The sequence below is a fragment of the Vitis vinifera genome, chromosome 5, assembly GCF_030704535.1.
Source record: "Vitis vinifera cultivar Pinot Noir 40024 chromosome 5, ASM3070453v1".
Lineage (NCBI taxonomy): Eukaryota > Viridiplantae > Streptophyta > Magnoliopsida > Vitales > Vitaceae > Vitis > Vitis vinifera.
The window spans coordinates 6,375,992-6,387,736 of record NC_081809.1 but is presented as its reverse complement, the minus strand read 5'-3'; positions in this window follow the sequence as shown (position 1 = coordinate 6,387,736).

Here is an 11,745-nt window from a genome sequence, read left to right as displayed (position 1 = left end):
CTGACCTAGCCTTTCTAGCAAACTTTCTCAGAAGAGGTGTCTGGAAGGTTAATTTGCATATGCTAAGATTCATCACAGCCAGGATGGGGCACATCAGGCCGCAGGGTGCTGTGTTTTTAAGGAACACTTCTTTTGTACACCAAAAACATGGTGGAGCAATTTTCCCTTTTCCCAAAGTTATAATGGGCTAGTTTCTGATGAATGAGTAGGGATGATCAAGACATGTGAGCTAAAACTAAAAATATGAACAACTTTTATCTATTACAAGTGCTTCCCCATCTGTATGAGGGCATCCACTTCAGAGAATGGTCCCTGAGAAAGGCCTCCATGGCTGTCCCATATGATGAATAGGGGGTCATTAGGATATGGATAGAATCTGAGACACAAACCACAATATCTATTGGAAAATCTTCTGTGTCTGATCCATTGAATATTTAGCATACTACTTGTATAATACAGATTGGACTGTTTGAGATTTGCATAGCAGACTTGCTAAATATTCTTCCTTCTGTCAAGGGTGTGGAATAATGGTTGCAATGAGGGTGGGTCATTTCTTTGAGCATTTCTTGGTGTTAAAGCTTCTTGTTGATGCTGGGAGGCTAAGAGATCAGTTTTTTTAATGCTAAACTCATCATAGCTCTGCGTTTTCTTTGGAACTTGTCACCTTTCTCCATGCTTAAAAGCTAATAAACTGGACCCTCACCCTTCTTTTTCTCATTAAGGAGAACAGAAAGAAGGGTTGGTGGAAAACCACTATACCAACTTTTTAATAAAGATTAGCATTGGAATGATGAAACCAAATTGGCATCCATCTGGGTAGTAGTTTTTTTTTTCCCATTTCTCCTTAATCAATGCAGATCAGTGAAGTTTATGAAGATGATGAAGGGCCTGTTTGGTTGTTGCACAGAAGAAGAATTATTGTATTGTCTTTTACTTCACCTTTAAAGGTTGACTATTAGCCATTAGGTAGAAAATGGGAGTCATCACTGGGAATGGAACAATTTAGTTGCTGTGCCATAACCCATAGGTGCATGCATGCTCATGTTTCTCCAAATCAAAGGCAACCTTACTCATTGATCAAACTTATATTTTACTTTCCTTTAATTTTTTATTTCCCTTTTATTCTATTATTTCCCCTTTCCTCACAAGTTGCGGGGGGGCTTGAAAGGGCCAGCATATAATGAGTAGTTTTAGATCTCTGGCGCTGACTTTTTGGTTAGGTTCACTAAGCTAACTTTCTGGTTAATTTGCCATCAAAGGACCAAACTATGATTAACCTTAATTATATTCTTTTTCAAAAAAATTTTCTAGGGACTTATAGAAAATAAAAAACATATGTGGCATTGTGAACACATGATGGGATTTGAATTGAGAATGCACAATTTTACTTACTGTCAATCTTTGGTGTCACACTTATCAGTACTATAATGAATACTTTCTGTCTAATACATGCATACGTGGAAATTGGAGGATAAAAAAAAAAGAAGAAGAAAAGGAATGTATTAGTTTGATAGTGGCGGTAGGGGCTATATATATATATATATATATATATATATATATATAATAATAATTATACAAATGAAGTTTGAATGAGGTTTTTATGTTTGGTGGAGAACAGGAGAAATGCTTACGTGGAGAATGGGGATGAAAAATGAAAAGATACATGCATACGTGGAAATTGGAGGATAAAAAAAAAGAAAGAAGAAAAGGAATGTATTAGTTTGATAGTGGCGTTAGGGGCTATATATATATATATATATATATATATATATATATATATATATAATAATTATACAAATGAAGTTTGAATGAGGTTTTTATGTTTGGTGGAGAACAGGAGAAATGCTTACGTGGAGAATGGGGATGAAAAGTGAAAAGATGTGGTGTGTGGGAGTTGTGATTGGGGCTTAGTGCTAATATTTATAATATTGGGCTAGTAAACAATAATAATAAAAATAATGGAAGGAGATGTGATGTGTGAACAAAAGAAAAGAAAAGAAAGAAATTGACAAAAAGAAAGGAGAGAACGGTGGAAGTGAGTGCCCAATTGAAAAAAAAAAAAATATATAATAATAACAATAATAGGAAAAAAAAAAATTGTTTAAATAAAAAGAATAATTTTGAAGATATTTACTTTAAATAGTTAAATGGGAAATATTCTTATAAATCAACTTTTGGAAGAAGAATCTTACATAAATTAGAAATTTAGGAAACTAATTAATCAAATTGAAATTGAATAATTATTATTATTATTATAATTGTTTAATGTGATAAAGAAAAAGAATACACTTTGTGTTTTGATAAAAAAAAAATATTGATAGATTCTTCTGAATGAATTTTGTACAAGACATAACTTTTATAAAAATTTGGAAACTCACTTATTAAAGTTTCATTGATTAGAAGGTTAAAAATAATATAAGTGATATGATAGAGAAAATTATTAGGATTATTAAACCTATAAATTTAGATAAATAGTTAATAATAATAGTTAGTTAGTTTTATTTATTTATTTTTTATTTTTTATTTATGTGTGAAATAGGTTCTTTGAGGCCAAATTCTTGACAACTAATTTCTTTAAGGTTTTTGAGTGCTTATTTGAAATTAATGTAGATTTTATGAAAGAAAATAATTTTCTTTTTATATGTTATTTTGAAATGTATAAAATGTTATTTTTGTTTTTACGCATGAATTAAATATATTTTGCCTAAAAAATATGTTAGATCATTTTCTTTTGTTTATATAAAAAATAAAGATATTATGTTTTTGTAAATTTGAATGAATAAATAAATAAAATAAAATGTTTGACTCTACTTTGTTTGACCCTAATCAATAGAATATAATGGTTGATTTTTACATTCTAGGTAAGGGATATAAAAGTTGACCTTTCGAATCCTAATAAATGGGATGTAATAGTTGATTTTCTACATTGTCAATGATATATAAAGTTTTTATGAAATTTTTTTTACATTATATGTCATATTTTCTATTTGCAATCATAATCGAAAATATTTGATCTATAAAATTGTATTAATATTCCTTATTAGGTATTGAACTCATTCCCTTTGTGTGACAATTTTTTTAGGTACTCTTGGTTTGAGCAAAGAGTGATAGTTAGGATGAAATTTTGTTATTAATAGGATTTTGGTTTACACTTTACTTTTTGGACGTTGTTTAAAAGTTAGAATTTAATGATCATTTGAATTGTTAAGTTTAAAATTGTTTGGACAATAATACTTTGATTAATGAGTTAGTTTTAAATTAACATTTGAGGATTATAAAATTTTTGTTTATTACTCTAAACATAAATTTGGAAATTGATAACTTCCAATTACAAAATGTATATATATATATATATATATATATGTTGTTTCCACTTTGAATATTTGGACTTGAGGCGTGAAATGACTGTCACTCCCTTGGGATGGGTCTTGGGGCGTGACAGTTTAAGATACAAGAAATATGATCATAATACAAATAATATGAGTATGATATAAAATTTGTATATATGTGGACTTATATTTTTTTCATGTGCATTCCTACTCGATGATGAAACTCAATTTTTATTTTTATTTTTTGTGAAAAATCAATTTTTGAAAAAGCTGAAGTCTCACTTATTTTAGTTTATTTTATGAAAGAAAAAAATAAAATGAGAAAAAAAACTTTGTATGACTCTTTATTTGGAAAAAAGACAAGTCTATAAATCAAAAATGAATTCAAGGTTAGGTTACTTAATCAAGAAAGTAGGGTGATAAGTTATAACACGTATACCTATGGTCTCTCTTTAATGAACAAAGGGAATTATGATAATTTATTAATCAAACATTGATGATATGAAATTACAAGAATATATAAAAATGATATAAAATAAATGCACAAAATGATTTATTAGAAAATATGTTTATTATTCCAAATATCATAATTTAATTTTGAGAAATCTTGAAGAAATTTATTTACATTAAAAAAATTCCAGACTTATAAAAATTGTACAAGTTATTAAAAGAAAGTGATTTTTATGAATTTCTTTACAAAATAATATTCCAATTTTATTTTATTTACAAAGGAATTTATTTTTATTATTTTTATTGAAATGAAGAATTTTATAATTTTATTTTATTTTATTTAAAAATATTCAACCTAATTTTTATTTAGGAAAAAGTGATTATATAAAGAAAAGGTTTTCCCTAGTTTAATTACCTAAAAAATATTTCAATTCAATTTTATTAAGAAGATGAATTTTATTTACAAAAATATGTTTCAATTTGATTAGTAAAAAAGATTTTTAAAAGGAAAAAAAAATCAAAATTATTTACAAAGAAAATTCAATCTCTTTTTTTTGTTCACCAAAAAAAATATTTTTTATTCGATTTTATAAAAAAATATTTTTATTTTTGTTTATTTACAAAATTTTTTTTTGATTTTTTTTCTCTTTTATTCAATTTTTTTAAAAAGATTTTATTCTTATTTGGTTTAAAGAAAGGTTTTTCAATTTTATATTAAACTTTGCAAATTATTTCAAATCAATAAAAAAAAGATTTGAAATTTATCATTAGAAAGAAGGTTTCAAATTTATTTACAATGAACATTAGAAAAGATTTTATATTTATTATATATATATATATATATATATATATATATATATATATATATATATATATATATATATATATATATATATATATATAGAATCTCTTACTTTTTCTTGAATTAAGAGACGAATATTTTATTTGAGAGAAAATAACATCTCATTCTTGTAAAAATACATTCTTAGTCTCAAACTTAATCAATTTTTCTTCATTCACTAGTGGGGTGGATTACACTTTCTCACCTTGGGCTTGATTTTTAAGAAGGCGATTTATATTGGTCCTATTATTAAAATTCTCCCAAAACATATATTCCATGGTTTTGAATTATTTAAGAAATCCTTTGTCACCCAAAGACATTTCAGAGCTTCCTCTCCGGCACTAATATTTTTCTGAATTTACTCTTCCATGGATAGTATGGGAGTATATGATAATGGAAGATATATATATATATATTAAAAAAAGTTTCTATTTTAATGTGAAAAAAATGATTTTTTGGCTTTTATTTAGAATTTTTTTCACCAATTTATTTAGAGAAAGAAATTTATGAGTTTATCTCCGGAATTCTAATTTTATTAAGAAAGAATTTTTGGATATTATCTAGAAAAAGACATTTTTTTTTTTTTTACCAATTTACTTAGAAAAAGTCTTTCCATTCAATTTACAAGGTTTCTTATACAACTTTTACTTGAAAAATATGATTTTTCAATTTTCTATTGAAAATACTCTACGGATTCTTTTCAAAACAAAATAAATTTTGGTAGTTTTATTGTTAAAAAGACATCTGGGTCAATTTATTAAAAACTATAATTTTCTAGCCTTTTACAAAAGATTTTTGGACTTTTATTGAAAAAAAGATTTGTGGACTTTTTATTAAAAAAAAGAAAGAATTTTTGGACTTTTTATTAAAAAAGTTATTGGACTTTTTTTTTTTTGTTAAAATAATTTTTTTGGATTTTTATTAAAATAAAATTTGGACTTTTTATTAAAAAACAACAACAACAACAAATTAATGTATGAATAGAATATTTAGAGAAGAAAAAAAAACCAATTAGAAATACATAATAGAATTTGTACGGAAACAAATAAAAAAAAGTACATTTGATAGTGATTTTAGAAAATATTTTTAATATTTCTAATATTTAAATGATAAAAAGATTAAAAAGCATTTCATAAAATCATTACCAAATGACTCTAACAATAATAAATGTAAGAATATATGATTAAATGAATACACAATAAGCTGAAACTAAGTAAAATCTAACGAATAAAAATAAAACAAAGATAAAGAGATAAAGGGAAAAGAAATGTACCCACAAGCAAGGCAGGTAAAAAAAAAAAGAAAAAAAAAGAAAAAAAAGAAGAAAAAGAGACAGTCTGAAAGTGTTAGAGAAGATTAGTTAGGATCAGTTAAGAATTAGTTTTGGATTAGTCTTGACAGCTCATGCTTAACAGATTGTAACAATACTTAAGTTGTAGAAATATATAGAGAAAACATAGAGTAAGAGGAGACACTTTCTGGACAGTCTTTCAAATAACCTTTTCCACTATCTTCTCTTCAGAATCTTCTTTCTTAAGATTCTATCATGGTATCAGAGCATGAGTCTTCTTCAATGGAGGTCAATATCAGTCCTGCAATAGCAAACCCTAATCCTTTGTCTTCCACTCGTTTTGTTCCAATTAACTTCAATCACTCACTGTCCATGAAGCTTGATAACAAGAATTTCTTGATCTGGAAACAACAAATCGTCTCTGCGATTCGAGGCTATGGGCTACAGGTGTTAAGTGATGATGAAGTACTAGTTCAATTTCTCACCAGAGAAGATGCGAGATCTGGAAAAGCAACTAAGGAATTCCTCGAGTGGGAACAACAGGATCAACTACTGCTCTCTTGGCTTCTCTCATCTGTTTCTGAGTCAATTCTTCCTCGGTTAGTTGGCTGTGATACATCCTTTCTTCTTTGGGGACGATTAGAGCAATATTTTGCATCTCAGACTCGAGCCAAGGCGAAACAGTTCAAGACTCAACTTCAACATACCAAGAAGGGAGGTTCAACAATTGATGGCGAAGATCAAGGTTTGTGTTGATTCATTTGCATCTGTTGGTGTTTCTTTGTCAACCAAAGATCATGTTGAATCAATTCTTGATGGTTTACCCAATGATTATGAGTCTTTTGTTACCTCAGTCACTTTGAGGAATGATGATTTTTCAGTTGAAGAAATTGAAGCTCTCTTGATGGCTCATGCATCTAGAGTTGAGAAGAACAACAGTTCTCTTGACTCCTCTCCTTCTGCTCATGTTGCAAGCTCTAACTCTGTAGAAAAAGGGAATCGTTTTAAGCAGGATTATTATGCTGCTAACTCTCAAGGTAGTCATTCAGGTTATAATGGTGGTTTTGGACGAAGTGGAGACTTTGGTCGTAGAGGTGGCTTCAATGGTAGTTGTGGATTCAATTGGAATGACAATGGAAGAAGTAATAGAGGTGGTTTTCGTGGTAGAGGAAACAAAGGTAGTTTTCAAGCAAGACCTCCTTGGAACTCTGATAATCAGAATGAGAAACTAGTATGCCAACTGTGTGGTAAACTAGGTCATGTAGTAGCATAGTGTTATTACAGGTTTGACCATACTTTCCAGGTACCACAGAATCTATCAGGCAGGAACCCTTCTCCTCGGGCTTATTACAGCTTTTCACCCTAAGTAAATGGTGTTATCCCAACTTCTAAAGTCTTTAGTGATGACAATTGGTATCCGGACTCTAGAGCTTCAAACCATGTGACACCTAATCCTGCAAATATGATGAAAAGTGCTGAGTTTGCTGGGCGAAATTAGGTTCATGTTGGGAATGGAACAGGTTTGTCCATTAAGCATATTGGTCAATTTGTATTCTTATCTCCTTTTTCATCTAAACCTCTTTTACTTAATCACTTACTTCATGTACCTTCCATTACCAAAAATCTCTTGTCAGTTTCCAAATTTGCAAAGGATAATAAAGTATTTTTTGAATTTTATTCTGATTCCTGTTTTTTCAAGGATCAGGTAACCCAAGCTGTTCTAATGGTTGGGAAGGTTAGAAATGGATTGTATGCTTTTGACTCCTCACATCTTGCTTTCAGACCAACTCAAAGCTTATCAAAGTCTCCTTCTGTTGTTGCTAGTTCCTTTTCTTCCAAAGTTTGTACAACTTCTTTGTCATCTACTTTTGATTTGTGGCATAGAAGGTTGGGTCATCCTTCGGCTGCAACAATTAAAAATGTTCTGTCCAAATGTAATGTTGCCCATATAAATAAAATGGACTCCAACTTTTGTTCTTCTTGTTGCTTGGGTAAAATACACAGGTTTCCTTTTTCTTTGTCTCATACAACTTATACCAAACCCCTTGAATTAATTCATTCAGATTTATGGGGTCCAGCCCCGGTATTATCTAATAGTAGATATAGGTATTATATTCACTTTGTGGATGCCTTTTCACGATTTTCTTGGATATTTTTACTCAGAAATGAATTTGAAGCTATCAAAACCTTTGTTAACTTCAAAACTCAGGTGGAATTGCAATTTGATTCAAAAATCAAGTCCTTGCAAATAGACCGGGGAGGTGAATTTCGTGCGTTTCAATCTTATCTTGCTAAAAATGGCATTGTACATCGTGTTTCTTGTCCACACACTCAACAACAAAATAGTGTTGCTAAACGAAAGCATAGAACCATAGTTGAACATGGTTTAACCCTTCTTCATATAGCTTTTCTTCCCCTTAAATTTTGGGATGAATCATTTAGGACTGTTGTTTATCTATCAAATAGGCTTCCCACTGCAATACTTCATCACAAATGTCTTATTGAAGTCTTGTTCAAGTCCATACCTGACTATTCTTTCCTCAAAGTTTTTGGCTGCTCCTATTTTCCCAACTTATGTCCATATAACACCTATAAACTTCAATACAGGAGTGAAGAATGCACTTTTCTTGGCCATAGTCTAAAACACAAGGGTTACAAATGTATGTCTTCTAATGGTTGAGTCTATATTAGTCGTGATGTCATTTTTAATGAAACCTCCTTCCCTTATTCTAAAACTATTCAAGCTTCATCTTGTTTACCTTCCACTGTTTCCCCTTCTACTTCTCATTTGTCTTCTTCAGCCTCTCCTCCAATATTGTCTCCAACAATGATGCCAGCTCCTACTTCTCCCATTTCTTCAGCTAGGCCAATAAGTGAAATGGATAATATTGTTTCCACTTACCCACATGCACCTAATAGTGCTAATACTACTCCAGCACCTGCACAAGTTCCTAGTTTTGTTGTTTCTCCTCAACAAGTTGTTTCTAATCCAGTTGCCATTCCTGTACAGCATGTTGTCTTTTCCGTTGCAGATGCAAGTGTGACTAGGACAATTGCCAAGGATGCTGATAATACTCATCCAATGATTACTAGAGCAAAGAGTGGAGTTGTTAAACCCAAAATTTTTTATTGCTGCAGTAAGAGAACCTTCAAGTGTTGTAGTTGCCTTTCAATAAGATGAGTGGAAAAAGGCTATGGTGGCTGAGTATGATGCATTACAAAGGAACAACACCTGGTCACTAGTTCCTTTACCAGCTGGTAGACAGGCTATAGGTTGCAAATGGGTTTACAAAACTAAAGAAAATTCAAATGGCACTGTTCAAAAGTATAAAGCACGATTGGTTGCCAAAGGCTTTCACCAACAAGCTGGCTTTGATTTCACTGAGACCTTTAGTCCAGTCGTTAAGCCTTCTACAATAAGAGTTGTCTTCACCATTGCTCTCTCAAGGAATTGGGCAATCAAGCAACTGGATGTAAATAATGCGTTCCTCAATGGAGATTTGCAAGAAGAAGTGTTCATGCAACAACCACAGGGGTTTATTGATGAGCAAAATCCTAATTTGGTTTGTAGACTTCATAAGGCCTTGTATGGTTTGAAACAAGCCCCACGAACCTGGTTTGAGAAACTCCATCGAGCATTGTTGAGTTTTGGGTTTGTATCCGCCAAGTCTGACCAGTCACTATTCTTAAGGTTCACTCCTAGTCATATTACATATGTCTTGGTCTATGTTAATATATTCGAGACTTGCTCCAAAAGACAAAAATGGTGCATTGCAAACCTGCAAGAACTCCCCTGCCCACTGGTTTAAAATTGAGAGCTGGAGATGGTGATCCTTTGGAGGATTTACATGGTTATCGGAGTACAGTAGGAGCTCTTCAATATGTGACCATCATGAGGTCGGAGCTCTTCTTCAGTGTGAACAAAGTATGCCAATTTATGCAGAATCCTACAGAGGAGCATTGGAAGGCTGTGAAACAAATCTTAAGATATTTACAAGGCACTTTGCAGCATGGTTTGCATTTGAAGAAATCATCCAGCCTTGATTTAGTTGGATTTTGTGATGTTGATTAGGCATCTGATTTGGATGATAAACGCTCAACCTCAGGCCATTGTGTATTTTTGGGACCAAATTTGATATCTTGGCAATCCAAGAAACAACATACTGTTTCAAGGTCTAGTACTGAAGCTGAATATCGAAGTCTTGCAGGTTTGGTAGTTGAAATCACATGGTTAAGGTCATTGTTGAGTGAGTTGCAACTTCTCCTAGCTAAGCCTCCTCTGGTTTGGTGTGATAACCTTAGCACGGTTTTGTTGTCTGCAAATCCTGTTCTTCATGCAAGAACAAAGCACATAGAGCTTGATCTCTATTTTGTTCGTGAAAATGTCATTCGGAAAGAGGTAGAGGTTCGCCATGTCCCCTCAGCTGATCAACTTGCAGATGTATTCACAAATATAGTTTTCTCAACTCAATTTATTGAATTCAGACACAAACTCAGGATAGAAAATCTTTCTACCCTGAGTTTAAGGGGGAGGGGTGTTAGAGAAGATTAGTTAGGATCAGTTAAGAATTAGTTTTGGATTAGTCTTGATAGCTCATGCTTAACAGATTGTAACAAATTGTAACAATACTTAAGTTGTAGAAATATATAGAGAAAACAGAGAGTAGGAGGAGACACTTTCTGGACAGTCTTCCAAATAACCTTTTCCACTATCTTCTCTTCAGAATCTTCTTTCTTAAGATTCTATCAGAAAGAAATTTTTACATCTCTAATGCACAATTCTAGAGAGGATATAAACAAACTCTCTCTCATCCATCAATAGAAGAACAAGAAAACACAATAACTAGAAAGAAAGAGAAAAAGAAATCCCCAGAAAAGGAGAGTCACCTCCTTTGCCTCTGCCAAGGGTTTAGCACCAGATTTATAGCTTCCTGGAGCATTCTCTTCTGCAATAAAATTTGGCTCTTTACGTGGCGTACATTTGTGTTTAGCCAAAAGTGCCCAATGCAATGGTGAAATTAGCCCATGCACAAATCAAAATGAGGCCCATGATAAGTAAATGAAGTCCAAGAACTCAAGCCCAATATAAATAGAAAACAAGCCCAATCAACAAGATCCAAATAACCAAGCCCACCAATAATAAAAAATTAAGCCCAAATAAACATAAACCTAATATCAAATCTATAAGCCAAAGGAAACATAAACCAAACCTAACAACCAAGCCTAAATGCAACTCAAATCAAATAAATTCAATTAGGCTCAAGGCGTCAACAATCCAAATCAAAATGCAAACCCAAACCTATAAGCATGCATAGTAAAGATTTATAAATGAATAAATAAATAAACAAATAATAAATAATAATGAATAATAACAAAAAATAATAAATAAAAAATAAAATTTTAAAAAATATTACTTAACCCAATGATAAAGAGGGATAGTGGCAATGGGTTGTGTCGGATCAATGCATCATTGACAGTGACTAGTGATGGAAAGGAAGAAAATGAGATGAGAGAGAAAGAGAGAGAGATATGGAGAGGATGGGATGACTGCCATGGGTGGTGACCGATAAAGGTCACGACAAAGTGGATATGGGAACGAAGAGGAAAAAGAAAAATGGAAAGAGAGAGAGTGGAATAACAAAAAAAATAAGTAAGGGAAAAATAGAGAGTGAGGAAGTGGAAGGTGACTGGTCGGAGCTTTTGGCTGATGGTGACTAGTTGGTCGATACAACATTGACATGAGAATGGCGGGTTGCCATGAGTATAGAAATGGAAGCAAGAAAAAAGGAAATAAAGAAGGGAGAAAAGAGAAAGAAAAGAAGAAAAAGAAACGA